Raw genomic sequence first — 24,954 nt, 5'->3', positions numbered from 1 at the left:
GGGGCATCTGCAGAGAAGGGTTTTCCCTTTGGGTGGCTTGCTAAAGCCTGCCCAAAGGGAATCACACCCACGAGGCTGGGGGATAGCTTCGTTCCCCTTTCCTCCTCTTCCTATGTCCATGCAGCATAAGAAGAGAAAGAACGGGATCAAAGAGGGATCAAAGGGATTTCCAGCCACTGCTGCATGATCATTTTGATCCCTGCTTTCCCTCTTCTTACTATACTTGTGGGCATAGCAAGAGGAGGGAAAGCAAAAAAAAAAAAAAAAAAAAAAAAAAAAAAAAGCCTGATGAATCACAAATTGATTCGTTGTTTGTTGGGTCACTGGGGGGGGGCAATTTGTGATTTGTGGGCCATCAACTTTGATGACTCATGAACAACCAAGATGAAGCACCATTTTGATGCTTCGTCCCCATCTCTAGTCACAACTCACAGTCTTTCAAGATGAGGCTGTCTGTACAATAATTCAATCATTTAAACAGCAAGAAAAGGATGATGTATTCAGGTTCTGTATTTGTTTGTCCTAATAATCAGAGAATTGGAAGTGATCCTAGAGTAAAAGATAGCACCCTTTCTTGGAATGTCAGAGAGCAAAATGTCTGGATTCTTCTCTAAACATCACCATTGAAAAAGGTGTTCCTGGAGAACACTACGAAACATAATTTAGGACTACATGCCAGAAGCACCAATCTTACATGCATCTTTCATGCCCTTTAGCACTATATTATAGAGAATAGGAGAATCTGCTTGAGACCTTTAAATTTTGTACACTCTGTATTAGAACATAAAATACAGGCCTACTGTTTTTCTTCTTTCTCTCTCCTACAACAAGAGTTATAGCCTACAATCTGGATTTGTGATGGCACTTTACCCTCCCAGATGTGAACTGAAAGGCTCCATGTTCTGAGTGAAAGCATAAAAGCAGCTACTGAACTGGTCCCTGTCATGAGGGGGAAAGCATCACAGTCTGCTTTCTTCCAGAAGAATACTATTTCATGCCATATGTCATTGGAGGCTTCGATCAATGAGGATTACTTTTACAGTGTAAGCTCCTTTTATTATACACTGATGCACTAATGGTACTGTATCGTCTTTTCTTCTCCTCGGGCAGCATTAGGGACTGAGAGAAATCTAGACATAAATTAGATGTGAAACTTGAAGGCAAAGCTAAGCAGAAGGGAGGAAATAAATGCAAAAAAGACAGATGAGACCATCCATCCATAGTAGTTCCACTAAAGGAAATGGAGCAATGTGTGTGTGTTTGTGTATCTATCAGAGGGTGGTTAGGAATAGTTTACTAATCCACAGTTTGGCAATCAGAGATTGCTCCTGGGAAGTTCTAGCTGCAGGCATTGAAAGAAGGTGCATAAGAAATGAAATTAAAGAGGAAACCTCTACTATAAACATGTACATAGGGAACTAAACTATTTTGGGCTCAGGTTATAATGGTTTCTAATAATACTTATTTAGTTAGAACAGTTTCTTGTATATTACCCACTAAAGTGACCATAGGTGAAAGAATATTTTATTGATTTATTTACTGATGTCAATCTCATTCAATAAAATCTTGTAACAACTGAGTGAAAACAGCATTGAGAAAGTAACAACACCAGCAATGATTAGGTTATCCCCATGTGTGTCTTGTATGCATGCCATATTAACATAATTATGCATACAGTATATCAGGAATTAAGGTACATGGCCTCTCTGCTACTGAAGCTCTTTTTGACATGGTGTGAAGTTGTCTCACACTCAGTACCTCCTTACCCACCTTCTTTCTGTTAGAGTTATCAAACAGACCAAAGTCCTTGAATAAAACATTTTTATTGCCTAACATGTTAACTGTCTCCGTTTTGTTCATCTCTTCAGTTTTAGGTTTTAGAAACAAATCATACTGTATGTCTTAACAGTTTTGTAATAAGAATAATCCCCTTTTAACGAGAGTGTCATGAGTTCTGCCGAAGAACATCTGGAATCTGAAGGATTAATTACAGCTGAGGAGAATGCTGGGCAATCAGAATCACAGGCAGCTGAATCACCACCAGATTCTCCTCCCCCAGTAGCCAGAGTGAGAGAAAAGCTTTGTCAAGGACTCATGACACGAAGATCTGAAGCTCGCATGAATGCTTCCCGTAGAAACATCAGGTCGACCAGCCCTGAGTTTTAGCAGGATGAGGTGTTTAGATGACTGCTGTTGCTATAAAATCTGCACTCAGAGGCTTGCAAGTTTGTGGAAGCAACAAGTCAAACACTTTGGCTTGCATCCACGCTCCTGCTTATCCTGGACCTCTGGCTTTGGACTCTGACTGCTGACTATGGTTTGTGTTTTGGCTTTGGTGTTTTGGTATCTGATTTGCATCTTCTGGACTTCTGATATTGGACTGGTTTATTGGACTGTTGCCTATTGAAAACCCCTGGGAATGTGACAGAGAGGGGTGATAAACCCATAATTTCTTGATCCTAGTTCAGACTGTAGCCTGTTACATTGGTCATATTATTCATGTATTTCAAGGCTTTGGGTAGTAAACCCATCCTGGCTGGGGTTCCCAGACCTTTTTGCTTTGATTCACTCTCTGTGGGGGTGGCAATAGGCTGGTCCCACAGGATCTCCCAGGGATTTCCACACATTTCCTGCTTTCCCGCCTCTGCTTCTCTCTTTCCAACTATGCCTTATATTCCTTTCCCTGTTTCCTTTCCTTCGTCTCACCCCAGTATGGAGGCTTCCTATATATCTTTCTTCTCCACTCCCTTTCAGCATATTCTCTGGGTACCTTGAACTCTACCCATTCTCCAGTCCAAGGATCTTCCTCCACCAACTCCACTAAGTCACTCTCCTCTCCTCTCATTTCTTCTTTTCCTCTGTCCAGCATGCTTCTGCCCCCTCTCCTTTTTAAAAATTCTCTTCCTTTTCCACCTGAATATCACCCCATGGTGTTTCTGTCCCCATCTGTAACTGTCCTACTCTTTATATAAGGGTAGTTATCTCTTCTGTCTTTTTACTAGGAGAGACAGATGGTACACTCTGTGTAACACTTTTGTTGTTACCCTTACTCGCACACAAACACCCCTCCAAGTGTTCTTCAATGGTTCTCCTCATCGACTTCCCCTAATCCCTGCTGGAAAAAATTAACTGTGTTAATGTGGGCTCCCCCTTTCCTATGTTTAACTACAAATGAATAGGGCTGCAATGCTAGATACCATCTTGTCAATCGGGGATTGGACTCTTTCATTTGATTTAACCACTTCAAAGGGGCATGATCTGTCCCCAACATAAAGGGAGCTCCTAACAGTTAGTATTTTAAGGCATGAGTCCTCTGTTTGATTACTAAGGCTTCTTTTTCAATAAAGAAGTATTTTTGTGCTCTCGGGGTACTTAGGTATAATATAGGGTGTTTTTCTACAGCTACTTCTTGGGCCAACACTGCCCCTAGCCCCCTATCTAATGCATCAATTTGCAAGAGGAAAGGCAACCCAAAATCGGGAGCATATCACACAGGATAAGAACATAATTTGTCTTTCAAAGTGTTAAAGGCTCATTCATCAGATTCTCCTCATTGTACTAGATTGTTAGCCTTCTTCCTTGTCAAATCAGTCAGAGGTGCAGCAATTTCTGAAAACTGGGGGATGAACTGTCTGTAATAATCAGCCAACCCAAAAACCTTTGGACTTCTTTCTTGGTTCGTGTGTGAGGCCACATAGATACCTTATGTACCTTTCCTTCTTGAGGAGTCACTGTCCCTTGTCCTCCTACAAATCCCAAGTAATCAACTTTAGATTGAGTCACCTTACACTTTTTGGGATTCACCATCAGAGAAGCCCCTTTTAGCTCCTGTAATACTGATCTCTGATGTTGTAGATGTTTTTCCCAGGTGGAACTAAACACAACAATGTCATCTATGTAAGCTGCAGCATATTCTCTAATAGGAGCTAGCACCATGTCCATTAATCCAGTGGTTGTCAACCCCTGGTCCATGGCCCAGTGCCAGTCCATGGCCTACGCCAGACTGTGCCATGGAGACAGACTCTCTGCCCTCCCACCCTGCATGCACTCCCCTCCCCACAGATGTTTTGTGCATGCACATGTGTGCCAGTGCCAGCGTGAGCACTCTCCCACCCCTTCACACATGCAGCCAAGTGTCTTAGAGCCCACATGAAGGGGTGGGTGGGTGTATGGGCATGCGTGCAGGCATACCTGGGCATGCGCAAATGGGCTGGGGGAGCATGCATGGCGGCACTGGCACACGAGCACTATCACCCATCACTTTGCACATGCCCGAGAGCACGCCTGAGCATGAGGGGTGTCCTGCCTTCCTCAGAGGCTCAGCCGGTCCACGGTCCCAAAAAGGTTAGGGACTGCTGCATTAATCTTTGGAAAGTTGCAGCTGCCCCACACAGCCCAAATGGCATGTGAGTAAATTGGAACAACCTTTGGGGTGATGTGAAAGGGGTCTTTTCCATATCAGATTCCATCAAAGGAATTTGCCAGTAACCCTCAGTCAAATCTGGAGAGGTAAGGAAATTAGCCTTTCCTGTTCTTTCTAGGAGATCCTTTGTCTTAGGCATATGATAAACGTCAAATTTAGATGTTGTATTCAACCTTCTAAAGTTTATGCAAAAATGGGTACTTCCATCTGGTTTAGGCACCAATACTGGATGACTACGGCATGGGCTGGAAAATGGTTTAATAACTCCTAGTTTCAGCATTTCTTCAACCTCTTCCTCAATCACCTTCCTTAGGTGATGTGGCCATGTAGGGCTGTTCAACCTCACCACTACCCCTGGTGGAGTACAAATTCTATGTTCTACCTTCTTGGTGCATCCAGGTGTAACAGAGAATATGTTCCTATTCCTTTTCCAAAGCCCTAATCCCTTCCTTCTGGCCTTCTTCTTATTCCCCACCTAGGTTTAATAATGAAGCTTCTTGCAACTGCATCTCCTTCACCTCTGGACCTAAACACACGTCTTCTTCTTCCCCAAATAAAGCTTCCCTTTCCTGCCATTTCTTGAGTAAATTTATGTGAAAGGTTTGTACTTATTTTTGTTTCTCTGACATTCTTATTTCATAGTCTACTGGGCTCACTTGTTTGACCACTTCGTACAGCCACTGCTACAGAGCGAATAACCTGGCTGTGTCAGAAGGGAGAGGTAATACTTTCTGTCCAGGTTCCAGGGTCCTAGGCCTCACCTTGTTACCATATCTTTCTTTTTGTTTCCTTTGGGCTTGACCTAGGGCTTGCTTAGCCATCATGTGGGCTTGCTTTAAATGTTTCATTATCTCTAACACCTGTTGCACTACTGTCTGTTTTCCATTTTCTCCACTTCCCACTGGTCCTTCAGCAAGTCTAGGATTCCCCTGCGGTTGCGTCCATATAATAACTCAAATGGGGAAAAGCCTGTTGATGCCTGCAGTACTTCCCTAACTACAAACATTAAAGGTCCCAATAACAAGTGCCACTGCCTAGGCTTTTCCACCACTAATTTTCTTAACATCCCCTTCAATGTCTTGTTAAAATGCTCTACTAGGCCATTTGTTTTAGGGTGGTATGCTGACATTTCAATTGATGCAATTTTAACATTCCCCATAATTTTTTTCAAGGTGGCACTCATGAAATTAGATCCTTGGTCAGTTAATATTTCTTAGAGAAACTGACCCATGCAAATACTCCCATTAGTTCTTTGGCTAATGTCTTGGCGTGTGTAGATCTGAGTGGAATGGCTTCTGGGTACCGTGATGCATAATTTATTATCACCAGGATGTGTGTCTGTCTGGCTTACGATTTAGTTAAGGGTCCTACAATAGCTATCCCAATCCTGTTTAAAGGCTTATCTACTAAGGGAAGTAGAATTAGTTGTGCACCAGGTGGAGGTTTCTTTTGTGTCTTCTGACAGAGCTTGCATGTTTGGCAGTACTTTTCTACCTCTTTTCTCAAGTTGGGCCAGAAAATCCTTTGTCTGATTCTAGTGTTTCTTCCACTGCTATGTGTCCTGCCATGGGGACATCATGAGCTAAAATCATCATGAAGCTTCTTAGTTTGGTCAGGATTACCAACACCGTTTTTCCAGCTACCTCCTTTTCTTTATAATAGAGCAGACCCTCTTTCATTATGAACTGGTCTTCCTGCTCACTCCCCTCCTCTTCTGGTTTCCCTGTTTGTAGCCCTTTTTGTAAGCCTGGGTCATCTTGCTGCCATATTATAATGTGACTTTTCGATACCCCTTGAATAGTTTCATTTCCCACCAACCCTTCTACCTCTGTCAGCTCTTCCTTCTAACTCTATCAGCTCTATCATCTCTTCATCAATTGTTGAACCCCTTCCCACTCTCTCCCTAATAACATTTCATGCACAAGGTTCAGTACCACCCCTATTTTCAGTCTTTGCTTCTTTTCTCTATCCACGGTATATTTTCTCCCCTCTGTTTATTGTTTATTTTCAAGCTGAGGTCCTGGATCAGTCCAAGATTTTTCTGTCTCATCTCCTGATTTCCATCTTTGTCTGCAAACACTTATTGGTTGAAATTTGGTTTGCCGCATAAGCCCAAGAGTAATTTTCAGTTTGTTTCTCTCTGGCAAACAAGCCACCACTACCATGATTCTTGGGAGTATGCATGAAGCATGTGAGACCATGCAAGCAAGTATGTGTATGCATTCCAGAGAATTATGGCAGTTTGTTGTCAGAGAAGAACAGAGGGAAAATTATATTTGTTCCCATCATATAACAAGGATTTCAGCCATTTACACTTCTAATATTTAGATTTCCTTTCTACTGTTGTTTGATCTTGCAGTACTCTGGATTAAGATATGCAAAATATGTTTTAGCAATACAGTTAAAACATGTTTCATATTATTTCAAAAATCTGATTTCTTAATTCTGTGTGGTACTTGAATAACTAAGACAAACCAGCATGTTCATGGTTATTGACAAATTACTGCCCTCAGCTGAAGAAAAAAATATGTATGCAAGAGACAAAATGGTCTCTTGTGTACTTGTGACCTGCCCAAAATATCATAACAATTTAGCTGAAGAAAAATGTTTCTTTGTAAAGCAAAATAAGGCTCAGGTTTTAGATGGCAAAGGGAAATTTATGCAAATCAAAACAGTTTTATCCCCAGTCTGACTGCCTGTACTTCTCCACCACCAGAAAATCTAAAAACAAACCACAGTCAGAGACATTTTTGGAGAATCTCGGATCAAATGAAAAGTTTGAGCTATGGGTTGTAGTGAAATGCATAATGGGAACAGGGCAAAGCCCTGGAATATCTGTGTTTTGAATTAATGTATTGCCAAGGGAAATGAAATGTGGCCAAAGGAGATAGAACAGCATATCTTTTGAGGAGTCCTCAGAAGAATTAATGGCATATTCCATTTGCTAGAAGTACACATTTTCAAGATTAACTCTGCAGAAACTTAGACTGATTGTGCTACAAATACATCTTCTACTGAACTGAATAAGACTCCAATATTTGTCTTTGTGGTTAAATCCTCTCAACTTTGTCAGCATATAAGCTGCCCTAGCTCTCTTTAGATGTACCGTATTTTTATGTGTATAAGACTATACTTTTGTCCAAAATCTTTAGACTGAAAAATTGAGGGTCATCTTACACACGGAAGTAAGCTGAGGAGAGAACAAAAACAAGTGGAGGGGAAAGCAGGGATCAAAGTGATCCTGCAGCACCTTGATCCCTTTCCCCCTACACTTGCTAATCCTCACTTAGATTTCTTAATTTTGGATTAGAAAAGTGAGGGGCATCTTATACATGGTGGCGTCTTATACATGGAAAAATATGGTACTACAACTCTAGAGAATCACTACCCATTACTGATGAGAATTTTTCCTGTACGTTCTGAAGAAGATGCAAACATTTGTCCATGTTTACAGAGATGGAGAAAGCTCACACAATGGGGTGTGATAATAAGGTATGCCAATACACTTGGGTTTCCATGGAAACACATGACCGTTCACAACTGTCCTCATCTCTGACAGAAATGATGTATGCTCATCTTTCTTCAGCAATAGGCAAAGGTGTGTGTCCATGGAAACCTGAAAAGGAAAACATGAAATGACAAAGTGAGTAAAATTCATCTTAGCAACAGTAGCAGAACACGGATGGATTCCTTATCAACTTTTGTCTCTCTGTGAAAAAAACAAGCAGTGTACTAAGAAATTCAACCACAAAAATTAGTTCTGCAAGATATAACATTTCTATTTTCATCACTTACTTTTTCTTCTTTAGATCCTAATACAAGAGGGGTATGGAAAAGACACCATATTTCAGATTTGCTAACATTTATCTCTCGCACTCTTATCTTGAATGTGACTAATATTACATATTTATTCTATTTTTACACCATTGTTTTTAAAATAAAAATTAAGGTTAATGACACTTTGTTTTTGAAATGTAAGAAAAGCCATTTCCTGAGTGCTTGTGAATCATTAAAAATGTTTCCTGTTGACTGATCTGAATTAAAATTTAAAAATGATGACTCACAGATGGATGTGCTGCATATAAAAAGCTTTGCAGCAGCAAGGAGTTGATAGGTCTCTACAAAGGGTGTTCCTTGTTGGTACATTTCCTGAAACAAATGTGAGTTGCTCTGGTTTTCTAAGAACTGATTGCCCTCGTTTTGGGGGACTGTAATTCCTAGAGACATAAGTGGATTTGCTTGCTTAAAATTCAAGTCATTAACTTGAATTTTAAGCAAGCAAAATGCTGCTGCACTGATTATTTGATCATTTTCAGAAAACCTCCTGTTCACATAAATAAGAACAAAATCAATGACTTTCAACATATATTCTGTCCACTTGTTTAACTTCTGTCTTTCTTTTCCCACCAATACTTTTTTTTTTGTTAAAACATACTTTTAGTGTTAACTTGTCTTATTAGGAAGTTTCTTGACTGAGATTATTCTTCATTTTAAAATTCCTGCTGTTTTTTTTAAAGCTTCTTGAAGGACTTCCTAGAAACTATTCTTGTTTCAAAATGTTTTAACTGCTTGCTCCACTGAATTGATAATGGCTCCAGAGTTTTTCAGTTCTGCTTGTTACAAGAACATATCTATGTGGTGTTGAATTGCAAGACCTTTCTCCATGAGCATTGTACAAAAACAAAATGCAGACTTTTTTAAAGTCAGCAAACAGCCCTTCACTTTTGGCAGCATCATCCCTCTCAAAGTTTCTATTCTTCATCCTTTAAAAAAAATCAGTGTTTTTTTTTCTGAACTAGCACATCAGTTTAATATGTTTCAAATGACCTGACTAATTATGTGCCAAAAGATGAGAGAGATGGTGACCTTCATGCAATCTTACAAATTTAATATGCTTAAAACATCTATGAAGCCTAGCATTGTGATTAAAATAACGCTTGGAAGTTTTTATATCATCCACAGGTTTTAACAGAACCATATGGAAATGGTGATTGCTGAACCAGGTACATGGGACTTTTCTTCCAAAGCTCTATTGGATTAGAGCTTGCAGTCCTTGTTTTCTGGTGCTCAGAACAGTTCATCCATTATCTTGTTGGTCTAGCAGTTTGGATGGATCTGGAGTGTTTGCTTTAAATATAGTCAATATTACCTCATAAATGCCATTTTTTTAACATGTTGGATTCCTAAAGCAACATTTTCACAACTAGTATTGTCTTCAATATAATCTTCTGAAAGTATATGCCATGGAATATTTAAAGTACGTTTAGTGGTAATGCAATCAACATGGGTCATTGCATTATGCGTTTCTGAAAACTGGCAACTTTTATTTCCTCTAATATCTTTACTATTTTTTTCTAATTTCTAATATTTCCAATAGTGCATTCAAATGAAAGTCCAAATATGCAGCCTTTTCCTTTATTTTCAATGAAATATGTTTTTGAATAGCCAACTCATTGATGACTAAAATGTTCCTGAAGCCTCTTTTAAAGAAAAAAAAAAACCATATTGTTTTGACATGCTTGCTTGGAACTTTTTCCCCTTAACAAACATAGCATACACCTATTGGATAGTACTCTAACCCTCCATACTTCTAGAACCATTCTTGTCCGAAACTATGACCTTCAGTCTTCTTCAGCTATGAAAAATGTTTGTTGAATTGCCTCATCCCAGGAATATTTGACTCAAAAATCTGATATTGCCTATAGTTACAGTTCTCCTTTGCCTGGATGGATATGAAATATAGGTAAAATTAAAATAAATAAATAAATAACACAATTAAGCAAATTGACCAGAAGTGAGCTACAGTATTTCAATAGCACGATCTCAGCCATTTGCTAGATCTTCTTTTGTACATGTGGTAGGACATAATTTGCACTGGTTGAATTTCTCCACAGTCACAGAAAATTTGCCTTGTACCCATCTAGCCCCATTTTACTTTATTTTACTTTTACCTTCCTACTTTACTTTGAAGTTGTAACTTACAGAGAGTCCAGCTATAGTCTTGTAGAAGCATTGCAGTGTAAACTCAGTACATAAAGTGGCTAGTCAGAATATAAATGATGAATCTGGTGCAGCTTTTCTTACTCCAATCATGATTAAATGGCTTGCTTCTTTTATTGGATGGAATTCATATCCTAAGTTTTAAATATTAAATGTTCAAATAGGTAAATGTTCTCCTTGGCAATTTTTGTCCAGTCGTGTTTGACTCTAGGGGGTGGTGCTCATCCCCGTTTCCAAGCCATAGAGCCAGCGTTTTGTCCAAAGACAATCTTCTGTGGTCACATGGCCACCATGAGTAGACACAGACGCTGTTACCTTCCCACCAAGGTGGTCCCTATTTATCTACTTGCATTTGCATACTTTCGAACTGCTAGGTTGGTGGGAGAAATGTTCAAATAATCTGATTCAAACATTCATAACCTGACTCATGACTTCATCACCAAAGACAGTCATTTATTAGTAGATGATCCCTCATTCACAGAAGCAAAATGGAGTTGGACATTCAGACACACATCCATATCCTAGTCTACCTACGCATAAATTGGACTGGGAGAAAACTTGATGAGCTGCTTTGACAACCAATGAAATCACCAGTATGGCAGGACAGTGAGCACTGTTCAAGTTGTGTAGGTAATAGAAATGGGTTTATTTATGCACATTATTTACTGCATCTCATTGCAGCCTTTCTCCAGCAATAGGACAACAGATGGTTCATGTATGTTCCATTGCTTTCCCCATTGATAATGATGACAGTGAAAGCATTTTGTCCTCACTGATGTTGTAAACCGCCCAGAGTGACCATCATTCAGATGGGCAACAAATAAAAAAATAAATAGGTGAAATCTCACTGTTACATCTGATTTGGCAAAATGGTGCAACTGTGATGTCAATATGTTCATTATAGGATCCCAGATTGGCTGAGATGAGAGGGTGAAAAAGTTCTGGTTACAAACAATGGTGCCAAATAATCAGGACAACAGTGATTGTGAACCGATGTGAAAAATGTGTGAAAGAATAGAAAGCAAGTTTAGTGGCTCATCTCCATCTCATCTCTTCGCACCCTCTCCTTTGTTATTTTCTTTCTGATTGTCCTGATGAAACACTACAGTATGTGCAACACTTAAAATTGTTCCTTAAATGCTAAATATTAAAATGCTGCATATGCACTGCATACGATTTTGGAAAATAATAATAATATTAAAAAAAAATACAGAAGCTCCAGTTAGAGGTGAACCTATTCTTGATATAACCAGGAGAGACAGGAAGAGGTCAGCTAGTATATCAAGCTCAAGCAAACTTTCCTACCACTTGTCAGCACAGGTGTGAGAGAAATGACATGCTCATTTATAACACATTAACATCTGTTGCCACAGTACTCAACAACAACAAAATGTAAAGGCACTCCAGGAACCTGTGTGATTACATTGTCCTGTACAGAGCAGAGAAGTGATGTACTCCAAAAGTTAAAGATGAAAGCAAAGCAGGAGTACAAATCCAGACAGAAAATAGTCACCTTTAGCGTCCTTTTGTTTATCTATTTACACTTATAAGTCCTGCCTTTTTCCTTGACAGGTGCACAAAGCAGATCATAATAATATAAACTGCTGCTACAGACCATTTTCAGAGTTACTTACTAATCTCTGCTTCATAATATTGGAGACACTGGTTCTGTTTTAAAGCATTATTTCCCTTGCTGATTATGTTTCAGTGCATGTTTGTGTATGATTCATACATTTTTTTAGACTATAAATATAGAATAGAGGACTTAGATGATTTAGAGATGAAAGGGTGGGACTTTTGAACATGTAGAAAATGCCTGTTTAGAGTAGCAGATATGCTGGGAACCTTGGGTTTGGTTCAAGAGGCTTTGATTTGGTGGTTAGATGGGGCCAGGGATGGTATTGAGATCTTACTGGGTTACTGCAGTCTCTGCAACTCAGCTATTTCCTTACCAGAGCTGGCAGACTTTGTTTCCACAGCACTGTTGGAATCCCTGAGGCTTCTGGTCTTGGGTGATTTCAATATCCATGTGGAGGCAGAGGTTTCCGGTCCGGCTCTTGAGTTCATGGAAACCATGGCTTCCTTGGACATGTCCCAACATGTTAATAGCCCCACCCACATGGGTGGTCACATGCTAGACCTGGTGTTTTCCACTAAGCAGAGTAAGTGTGGCCTGATGGTAACTGACCTTGTGTCAGTTTCCTTGTCATGGTCGGATCACTACCTAATAAAATGTAACCTCTCAGTGGCTCTCCCTCCCCGCAGGGAGCAAAGACCTATTTTAATGGTGGAGGGACTGAGCAAAAAGTCTCCCCTGAAGATCTTAAAACCTAGGCAAGCTCCTTAAATATGCCATCTTTGAGATAGCTTGGACCCATTGCTGTAAAAGATCAGCTCTATATTTCTATATTCCAGGATAGTGGTTTTTTTCCTTTGCTTTTTTTTTAAATTTTATTTTAAAGCTGGGGATAGGGTAAGGAGTACAGAAGGTAAGGGGAATGTGGGGGGAAATGTGGGGGAGAAGGAGAACATGAAATATACTGTCATCAAATCCTGTTGTTCGCATTATAATATCAAGACTACTTTTCGCCTTTCTACAGTTTGAATGCCCTTCCTGATTCCTACTTGCAGTTACTGTAATTTTATGTTAATCAATCTCTAGCGACTGTCTCAAGCCATTTATATAATAAATCCCATTATTCAGTTGCCTTTTGTATTGGACAGTCCTTCAGCAATTCTGATAAGATATCCATTTCTGTTGCTTCCCAAATCTTCTCTAGGAGAAGCTCTTGCTTCTGATTTTTTTTCCCCAGTTCTTAGCGTAAAGCATTCTGGCTGCAGTGACTATATATATAATTAGATAAGTCTTTGCCTTATCTATATTATCTGGTATAATATTCAATAAAAACAATTCTGGGGTTAGTGTATATTCCAGGATAGTTTTTGATGTGACAATGATGCATATTGGGATTTTTGTTTATTCAGCAAGCAGGCCTTACGGTTATGGCAGAATTAGGATTTCACACTCCAGCAGAATTTCTGAAAAGCATGTGTGCTGTCTATATTTTGAGAAATCAAAGTGCTTGAAGAAAACTTTTGTACTCAGTGTGCATTCTGCACTCCCGCACTATACAACTGTGATGCAATTTACCACTGAATTAAGCATAAGATGTGATTTATTCCTCCAGCCTAATATTTCATGTTAGTCAGTAGGATGACAGTTTGCACTGCTTAGCTTTGTAATGCCATTATAGCAGCACAGAAATAAGCTCATGCACTATGCTTAAGGGCTTCTCACCTGCCTTTGACGTGCCTGTGTAAGTCTCATTAGCTGGAAGGGTCCAGTTCAATGCAGATGGCAGCTTGTTGTAATCAAACGTTTGGCCAAATCTGACTGGTTTAATCCACTGGTCTATAAAGGCCGTGGGGGGGGGGGAGTTCTATTTATGATTTTATACACAGGAAAATTATCTTTTTGTACAAGAGTTCCCAGAATCCTATAGTCAGCATGGCAGGTGATCATGCTGGTTAAAGGATTTTAGAAATTGTTAGTTCAAGCTCTGTTTAATTAATCATATGCATTTACTATAACCCTGAGGGTTGGGTTTTTTTAAGATGCATTATTCAAACCTTTGCTTCGATATAACAATGTAACAATGCAATCTCGGTTCCATCTTCATGAGTCGGCCACTCCCAGATTCTATTCTCCAGTGAGGCTTCAGTCTGTGGGAGGTGGGGGTGGGATTTAATCCTCTCCACTGCTTTCCAGACTCAATCAAAGCTTGCAGTCCAGTTATCCGGTATCCTCCCTCTCAGCTCTGACCCCTGGAGAGAGAAGCAGTATGACTGCACCAAGAACAGGAGTGGCAGGATTCTCTTTCCAGTGCTTCAAGTCTCTTGGCTTCTTGATGTGAGTGTTCCTGGGGCAACTTTCTCTGTCAGGGTTTATCCACAAGTAGGGCAGAATTGTCTCTTTTCCTCTGACCACTCTTTCCCTTTCTCTTTCTTTCCAATAATAAGGTTTGTATTGTTCGTCTCCAAACTTTGCTGCCTCTGGGCATCAGGAACTATACCTGTACTCCTCTCCAGGGATCATCCTTGTATACATAGCCCCACTCACCCAGGACTACTTCTTCTTCAGGGAACTCCTCAGCCCAGCAATTTCTGGACCACTCTTCTTGGGTGTCCCCCTATTCCTCCTCCCAGTGGGTTCAGATTTTCTCTTCACCTCCTTCCCTTCCCAGACTGTCTCTGTCTGAAGAGCTCCTTTCTCCCTTTTGGCTCATTCCCACCTGTCACTTCCTTTGGAACTGAGGTATTTTCTCTCTCCCCCCAAGATCTCTGACTCTCCCTTTCCCCCTGTGTCATCCCTGGCTTCCGGGCTTGGGGAGAATCATTCCCCACTAACTGGGGTTTCTAGGATTCCTCACTCCTTTTTTCCTGTCCTAATTCTGCCTCCACTATCAGCAGAGCCATGTTTATATTTTTCATCCACCAGTGGTAAAACACTCCCCACAAATTCCCTGGGGGTTGTCCCTCAACTCCCAGAACCCATGCCCTCAGTTTGTGTTTCAGCATCTTTGCCTGGATTGGACATGGAAGACATAGTACCTTCAGCCACCCCTGATGTGGGTGGAGTCATCCAGGCATCTCACTGTGTGGGATTCTTGGGTCCCTGGACAGAAAGTGATAGTATCTGACATGTTCCCTTCACAAGCTTTTAAAAAAATGTTTGTTGCTCTTTTCCTGTGTTACTTATCTGCATCTTAAGATACTATAGGGCCGTTCTTTGGGTAAGGAGGTTTTTTGGAATCCAAAATGAAGTGGGTGTACTTATCAGTTTTAAGATTATCTGAAGCTTAATGAGGAAGCCCAAAGTGGAGCCTGAATCCATTTGGAGCTCCTCAAAGCCTTTCAGTGCTTCAGCTGAAAAACCTGAGTTAAACAAACAAACTATTGTGCCAACCAGTATCCCTTGGAAAATGAAAGTAATGCTATAACAGAACTAGAATGCTGAAAACAAAAAGGAATTGATAGCCAAAGTACCAGTGAAAAGCCCAACCACTGCTGGTACCAACAAATAATGGATTCCCTGGGAGGGCTTAGATTGACCAAATAAATTTCCTTGTCCTGTGACTGGCAACCATTTCACATCTTGGCAGATGAGAAATGGGTGTTAGTTTATTTGAGATTGCTTTCTGCGTTACAGTAATTTCATTTTCAATAGAGGGGTGGTTTATTTATTTTACTTACTTATTTTCTGTACTGCCCATCTGGCAACCCAGACCACTCTGGGCAGTTCACATAGTATAATAAAACAGAGTATAAAAACAAAACAATACAATTGTTGTGGTTGCGAATTTGTGAAGTTTTTCTTCTTCTAGGCAGCTATAGATAAAATTTTGTATTAAAGTTTAGAATCCAATTGATTGAGTCCCTGTGTGTGTGAATTTACCATGGTGACTTGAGCCTCTCATGTGAAATTAGAGTGGGGTAGGTTACATTAGCAATAGAGACCAGAACTAAGCTCTCTCTCCTCTTGCCCATTTTGTACTTTACTTTTTTAATGCCTGGTCCTGGTTTTTTACTTTCCCAATTCTTTTCCAGTTCCTTTTCCTGGGCCTCTCTCTGTTCAATAAAGAATGAGTTAAAAATGTCATTCAGAAATCAGGTATTTCACCCATTTGTGAAGCAAATCTACTAGCTGGAGGTAAGGTAAAGGTAAAGGTTCCTCTTGACATTTAGCCCAGTCATGTCCAATTCTAGGGGGCAGTTCTCATCCCCGTCTCCAAGCTTTAGAGCCAGCGTTTGCCCATAGACAGTTTCCATGGTCATGTGGCCAGCACAACTAGACATGGAATGCCGTTAACTTCCCACCGAGTTGGTACAGTACCTATTTATCTACTCACATTTTTACATGCTTTTGAACTGCTAGGTTGGCAGGAGCTGGGACAATCGACGGGAGCTCACTCTGATGCAAGGATTTGATTTTACAAGTGCTGGTCTTCCGACCTTGCAGAACAGAGGCTTCTGTGGTCTAACCCATTCAACAGACATTCTTGTTAAGTAAATTTATGTAAATTTCAAGATTCGAAGAGGGAGGGAACTGCTAGGTGTTTTGCCTGTACACTACAGGTAAAGCAGGAGTTGATGGCACTGAGTTTTACTTCTCCTTTCGAAGCCACAGCTCTTTATTTTACCAATTTTCATGTTTTTTTCCACTATTTAAACCTATACAAGTATATACAAATGCTTTCAAATACTCAGCTACAGATCGCAGCAGATGGCCTACAAATCAGAAGTGTGTTGGTTGCTATTTGCAAGACAAATAATTGGGACTGAACTGAAGCGGATGGTATTCACACAGCCCTTAAAAAAGCAATCAAGCTGGCAAGAACATTCTCCTCCACTTACATCAGATATGGTACTTTCCAAAGAAGAACTTATATTAGTCTGTCTCAGCATATTGGCAAAAGGAGAGGGGGAAAAGACAGAAACAAGAGGAAAATACTGTAAAAGGCTAAATATTGAGGCACTTTAAAGACTAATAGATTTATTTTGTCATGAGCATTTATAGATCAAAATCTACTTCTTCAGATATGTTAAATGTGTGACCCTTTGCAAACATTCTGTTCAGATGTCTGGAAAGACAAAACTGCCTCTTCCCATCAGCTAGACATTCAGCAATGTCAGAAAATAAATAATTTCCAAAGCAGTTTCAAAAGCAACAAATCATGAGAGAAAGAAGATTTTACGCCACTGAAAGAGACTGCACAGAGAATTATAAAACCTGGCAATACTCTCTGTTTGACCTTAATTAACTCCTTTACCTAGTGCAGCGGCTAAAATTTAATCTCTACTTTTATTTGTACAAGGGTTATTGTTTCTTTGAACATCTGCTATATATTGCCAAAGAAACCTCTATCTACCTAAAGCTAGAGACAGATGTCTGAGTTCCTGCATTACTTGTACTTCCACAGAAAGGTTCCCCTATATTGTCGTCTTCTCCATAAGCTTTGCTAAATGTCGTTTGATATCTGTGTATCTAAGATTAATTGCAGGCCTCCATACTCTTATAATTTTGTACCTTCTAGCTTGACAGAGTTCTGGGAAACTCAAAAGTTTGCCCATCTTGTGTATTTATAATCAATCCCAAGAAATGTCTTGCCCATCTGTGGATTTTGCTTCTTGAAATCTGGTAGAAATACTTGGCCCTTTTTATGTGAGGGAACAAAAATGCCATTCGCCCTCTCAATTTCTGTATGTTATCTTCCAGTAGCATGCCAGACTGCACTCAAAGACAGTCTTCACCCTCTTGCATCTTTTTTCTTATCTTTCATGCACACTGACAATTTACATTAGTCCATCAGGCAATAAATTGGATAGATTGCCTTGATAAAACATTTCCGTCCTGATCATAGTTTCAGCACAGTGATGACATTCATGAAAGATCAAAAGGTTCTGCACCAGTTAAGTTTTAGTCATTTGTTTAATCATTATTGCTGCCCTATCTCTCTTTGATGTCTGTTATGGTTTATTTTGCAAAAACTGTCTCCAGTGTATAAGAACTAGATGGGAGGAAAATTAACACTGTTTCACTTGTGAATTCTTGCAAGATCAGAGCAGGATGCAGGTGATTTTAAAACGAATTATAGAAGATGCACTTAAGTGAACTTTAAAGTGTCCCCTGTGTGACACACAGCACAAAAATGTGTGAAAGACATGAAACATGTTGCATATATCTTAAAATTGATCATTTATGTTGTTTAAAACATTAATCCACCAGGCACCACAATCGAAAAGAAGAACCAGTTAACACATACAAACTACCATTGTTTTAAACTTTTATGTTACTTTTACTTTATCCATGATAACTCACTGGGGGAGTAGAACTGGTAAAACCATTCCTTAAATATCTCACTTACCTTGAATGCCCTATTACGGTCACTATAAGTCAGTTTTGACTTTAAGGTATGCAGCGACAATTTATAGATACATTTATGACATCTATGTATGTGTGAAAACTCATAATTTTGATTTTGTTATGCTCTTCCCAATGCCTCCTGCATATCCACCCCACCACTTATTTTTTATCAGGTTACAATTTTTTTCCCTTAGCCCAAATCTAGGTGTTTATTGCCCTTGGGTCAAACTGTTTCTACCTGACTCAATTAATTCCTCTCCATCTTGCAGTTTGCTATTATTAATTAATTGTTAAAAATATTTACATCCCAGCTTTCTCCTCAAAGTAATCCAAGGTATCTTATAATACTGAAACAAACCATATAAAAGCTGGGAGAGAAGGAAAAAGTAATAATAATAATTTAAAAAAGACCCTGTCTTAGTTACTGAGAGAAAGACTGCCTGAAGTTAAAGGTCTTTACTTGCTTGTGGAAAGACAGCAAAGGGGGGCCAGCTTGATCTCCCATGTTCTATGCACTTCAAAAAAATGCTCACAGGGCTAGGAAACCCTCTGGAGCAGATATTATTTGGGAAGTTGCAGCATGAAGGAGAGGGAGAAAGTCCATATTCTATTTCTGTCAGATATCAAGATCTGTCCATGATCTTTGACATATTCAATAAGGTTTCCACCTGTTTATGACCTTCTCTGAATGAACCCATTTTGTACATTTGAGGAAGTGCGTAAATGGCGTGATCCAAATTGATTAAAGCATGAATGCATTTGTTTTTCAATGGGACAAATTGCAGCTCACATTTTAAATATATATGCATGATCTGAGCACACAAACATACTCCTAGGCTTGCATATGTGGGGAGGGAAAGCACTTTAACAACCCAGAAGGTGCATAATGGGTAATTTCAATGAGAATCTCCAGATTACTGCAATTCTCTTCCAACCCCAGTCACTGCTTCCAATTCATATTAATATTAAAGCAATCTCTGTATTCATTTTATAGTTCTTCCCTTGCAAACATTCATTAATAGAATTTCATTCAATAATGCACACCAAAGAATGTTGTTTGTGCAATAAATTATTGCATAGTTCAGAGGACCACAAAATTATAGTCCAACTTTAGTAAATAAATGGTAGCAGACATCATATCATCTAGCTGCATCCTATCTAACATCCTGCTTTGCTGAATTATTGAATAACAGGTTTTTCAGTTTTATATCCTAAACACAAGGAAACTGCATTTTTGTGCTTCCACACATTGGTTTACAGAATCCAACAGATTTTGAAGAGAATATAATCTGTGCTGTGATATTAAACAGAGATAGTTATGATTGGATGCATTGCAGATTTGTCTTTTGAAATCAAAACCATAAGGATCAATCCTTTATACAATATGTACCATTGAACATTGCCCCCCCCCCCCGGAATAAAGAGGTGAGACACAGGTGTTGGATTAATTAGGACCACACTTTATTAAACAGGTGACTTTGATTCTTATTGTTCCCAAGCAGGGGGGCCTGCAGTAGTGCGGGATTGGGTTTGAGGTGGAAGGTCTCATGGGACCCCCTCCCCAACCAGATTTGGGTGAGTCCCCCACCCCGTTGTTTCGTGGTCCCCTGGACAATGTGATGCAGGGCGACGCCTTAAGCAACCCCCCCCCTCCAGGCTATAAGTCCCCAATCATTGGCAAACCCTGGCCCGGGGAAGGCCTCCCCCCCACAGTAACCTCACAATCCACAGCACCATGAGGTTAGTTGAGCTACCGCCTTCATTGTATTCCCTGGGCACTCACTGATCGTTGTTGCTTCCACACTGCCTGCAACCAGAATGGGCCAGCTCAGCTATGCTCCATTTCCCTCATCAAACTGAACACCTCAGCACGCAGGCCCCACTGTAAGTCTGTCAAAAATATTTCCATGCCTTGATCTGATAAGTAAATACCATCACCCCTGTACAATTCTGGCATCTCCAAACGGATATCCGGATGACCTATAACTGAACCCAAACTCTGGCGCATTGCCCTACAAACTTCTCTATTAACTTTTCTCCTGACCTGGTTCAGGCACTGCGGGTCATATTCCACTCTTCAGACATAACACGGAACAGACCAGTCTGGTTGCAGGGGACCTGCACTTCCACTCCTGCAGGTCCCTTAACACCTCCAAAATAATTGTTTTGCCATTATGCTTGGCTAAATCATTTCCCCCTAAATGCACCAACAATATATCCAGGGGCAAACCCAAAATTCCCAGGTAACCTGTTTCTTGAAACTCTGCCCACATCATGCCTCTCCATCCTTTCCATTCCAGCCAGGCAGAGTTTCCCAGTCCTAAGTCTCGGCCCCATGCTGATCTAGCAGCATACTGTATTTAGCTGCCCAAAAGATATAACTGTGGCCTAGCATCTGGATCCTCCATCTCAAAAACAAACAAACAAACAAACAAAAAAACAAAAACAGCTAGACACCCGCCTAAAACTGTGGCATGTTATGAATGTAAAGACTATACCTCTTTGAAGTCCATCTCCCCAGCCTCTTAATGGCTTCTGGAGTGTAACCCAGTATTGCTGCCATTGATGCTGCCCCAATACAGAATGAATGCATTCTGAAACACCACCCATGCAAACCCACCTGCTGCAAGGAAAGGTTGGTAACCTTCCAAAACTAATAACCAGTTAATGGGGAACAATCACTGTGGCAGAACAAATATCCTTGTGATTGTTCCCTGCTCCTCAAAACTGCCAGCAACGCCCATACTGGGCAAATTTCTGCAATGGAGCATTGACCTAATATAACATAAGTCCCCTTGCCAACTTGATCTGTCTTGGACCAACGTATATGCAACTGAACCACTCCGTCTAAAGTACTGTAGCCGCATCCTCCAATTGCAAAGCCATGTGAGAAATATCATTTTTTTGCAGCAGCTATCACCTCACTAACCCTCAAGGCCCCGAAAAAGTGGCTGCCTGAAAAAATGAAGCCTCATAACCGTCTCTGCAAATGGTAACCCAAAGTCTACTAAATCTAACTAATATGTCTGAACTCATAGAAGACCTGTTGTCAGGTGCTCTCATCCACTCCTTGTTCCATTCTTCAATCATCTTCCTAACCCTAAAGTCAACTGTGGAATCCTGAACCCCAAGTGTCTTAGCTTGGAACGCTAGTATGGACATTTTGCCCTGAATCGAACTGGGGGCTAAACCCTTCCTATGCAGATAAACTGCAAATTACTGTAAGTGATCCACTGGCACTGGCCATACTGGTTCCAATCCTTCTATTACCCTAAACAATCTAAATTCCTCGCTCACTGTTACGTATCCACGGGGAGTACTAGGAGCGAATGCTAGCCCTATTGCACTTGTGGCCTCCCCTCTCCAATCTACCATACCTCTGCTGTAAGAACCTCGGGCAACCTGCATGCCCCCAGAGCCAATGCCCTGAACCACTGATCTGTTGATGAGACAGGGTGTCAGCAATGCTGTTATCAAGACCGAGAATATGCCTAGCCAGTACTACACTATTAAACTGGAAAGCCCGTAACACAAACGCCCATACTAGCTGCATAACCCATTCAGATCTGGACATTAAGTTGTTTATGCTATGAACAACAGCTAAGTTGTCACATCGAAACTTCACAATGGCATTGGCCCAGTCCTGGGCCCACAATTAAAAGGCGCCCACAATAGGAAAGAATTCTAAAAAATGTCAAATCTCTCACCAATCCCTTTTTCTGCCACTCATCTAGCCAGACACCAATGCCCACCAAAATGAATACTGAACCCCAAGGATCTTGCAGCATCGGTCTGCACCTGAAGCTCAGTCTAAGCTCTAATCTCCAGAATGACACTTGGTTAAAACCCGCGAGGAATAGTAGCCAAACTTCCAAGTCTTGTCTTACACCTTGAATCATCCTTGTTTTGTAGCAGGGTTTGCCTAGGCTACTCATGGCCACACAATTAGGAGGTTTCATTAGGAGGTTTCCTAATGAAAGCCCTTCCAGGTGCAGTTACTCTATAAGCAAATTTAAGGTGCCCTACTGCTTCCTGAAGCTCTTTAAGGGTAACTTTCTTCTGGCCCCTTAAGCGAATCAGTCTTGCCCGAAGATGGGCGATCTTCACTGCTGGAAGCCTACAGGCCTGCTGCCAAGTGTCCAATTCAATGCCCAAGAATGTAGGCACTGTGGAAGGCCCCTATGTCTTCTTATCAGCCAATGGAAGCCCTAACTCGCTGGCCATCAACTGAAAAGCCTCCATTAACAACTTGCAGTGGCCAGTGCCCTTCTCACTACAAAAAAGAAAATAATCTAAATAATAGGTGGAGCTATTTAAACCCGTCCTGTGTCTCAGCTCTCATTCCAAAAAGGAACTGAAGTGCTCGAAAGCTGCACAGGAAACGGAACAGCCCATCAGCAGGACCCTATCCATAAAGAATGCTCCCTCAAAAGCAAAACCCAACAACTCAAAATATCAGGATGGACTAGAAGGAGACGGAATGCTGATTGGACATCACGCTTTGCCATTTCTGCTCCCACCCCAAATGACCATATCATGTGGACTGCCTTGTCAAATGAGATATAACGCACTGAGCAGAGTTCCTGTGGGATGCTGTCATTTACTCCTGGCACTTTTTTTGGGAAGTAGCCCAAGTGGTGATACTCTCAGATTAGGCACTGGTGGGTGAGGAAATGGCCCTATGACTCTACCCTCTGGGACTTCTTTGTTTGTCTTAGCCTTAACCAAGTCTTTCATCCCAATTTCTGATTTTAAATTATTCACAAAAGCGGCTTTCCCTTCACCTGTCAAGATGAAGAGTGAGATCCATGTCTCGCCTCATCCCAGTGGGGGGGGTTGTGTGGCAAAGAGGCTTCCTTTCGGCGATGCGCACCAACGGATCATACAAAATCAGAAGTCATTCCATTGCAATGTCAGATAAATATGCCTAGAATTTTCCTGTAAGTCAGTTCTCTCTCTCTATCTCTCAGCAACAGCAGAAATTTTAATTGTAAAATTTTCAAATATGCAACTCCTAAATGACTTCTTTTTGTTCGTTTCAAAGAATCAAGCTTTCTTCTCTAGAGTTGCTGGAATAGTTTTTTTGAAAAAACAAATTATTCTGGTTTGCACTTCTCTCCCCATTTTCTATTTTCAAAAGCTTTGACTATTGGGCTGTTCCATATGCCTGTAAATACAGTACTGCCAAACCCTGACCACCCTCTTGAGCAGCCAACATCTGTATAGTGTCTCTGTATTATTGCTTTATCTTACTTCTGGCATTACTAGATCTTAGCAAAGACTATTTAAAATATATATACTGACGATCCAAGCTTGACAGAGTTGTCAGACTATCTTCTTCCTCATGCCAAATACTTTGGCACAAAAACGAATACCCTTAATTTAAGTCTTGAGTCACATTAAAATGCTTTAAGCTTTACATGTTTAATTTGTTCTTTTGAACCTGAAGATGTGAACGCTTGAATGAGCATAGGTTGGGTTGTCTCCACATTTTCTTGTGAAGGTTCATTCTAAATGAAAATCTAGATGAAAGACCAAGGAGGTGGGCAAAGGCGGGAGGGCAATCAATAATGGACATTTTTTGAAGATGAAAATGAACAAAGAGAAACATGTGCTATAGAAAAGAGTCTGGCTTTACTTACTTTTCTACCTGAATGGAATTTGGTAGGCAAAGTCAGAGGATATAGAAGTTTGAAGCCTAATCTTATTCATATTTACAATAACTCCTGACCCTATTTCTTCTATGCATTAGAACTATAAACATTTCACATGCATAGCTCTTATGCAACCATGAAAAGAACTGGGCACAGGGAAACAAGCACAGGAACAGACAAAATGTAACTCTTCCATTCTATTCTTTCCCCAGAAGTCCCTCAGTCACCTAAGATGCCTCTCCCAAAAGGTGCTTGCTGAATGGATAGATTATGGTATGAGGAACTAAAGGAGAAAGGGATAGGGACCTTTCATAAGATGTCCCCTTTTGCCTCTCATTTCCCATGGCTCTTGTGCCATGGATTCCCTTCCCTCTCTTACAGACCCCCTCCTGATCACTCAGCAGGGTTTGGTGTCCTTGGGAGACAGGTGCTCGAGACACTGTCAGGTAGAGAAGAGGACAGGAAGGTCCTTCTATGATGTCCTCAGTTTAAACCATAGGCTTTAGGCCAGAATTGCAAAACAACAAATACAAGGCTCTCACTCAAACTTGTACCTCCCATTGTAACAACTAGGAATGCTCAATGTTTGGTGCAACAGTATTCTCACTTTGCCTGCACATGTAGGAGAAGTCACTGTCCAACTAATGATACTTGGCCATGAGGTTTTGGAGGCGTTATTAGTCTAAATCTTATCTGTTATATGCACAAGCATAACACGAACACTGCGAGTTTGGGAGGGAAGTTGCCCCAAGATAGGAAATCAGCATAAACACTATCTGTACTGTACAGGAAAAAAGGAAGACCAAATATGAGGTGGACTGGTTCCCTAAAGAAAGCCTCAGTTTTGACTTTACAAGAGCTGAGCAGGGCAGTTGAGGACAAGAAATTTTGGAGATTGTTCATTCATAGGGTCACCTGAAGTTGGAGGAAATTTGATGGTGAAGAAGAAGAAG

The sequence above is a fragment of the Pogona vitticeps genome, chromosome 4 (assembly GCF_051106095.1).
Source record: "Pogona vitticeps strain Pit_001003342236 chromosome 4, PviZW2.1, whole genome shotgun sequence".
Lineage (NCBI taxonomy): Eukaryota > Metazoa > Chordata > Lepidosauria > Squamata > Agamidae > Pogona > Pogona vitticeps.
This window is presented reverse-complemented; position numbering follows the sequence as displayed.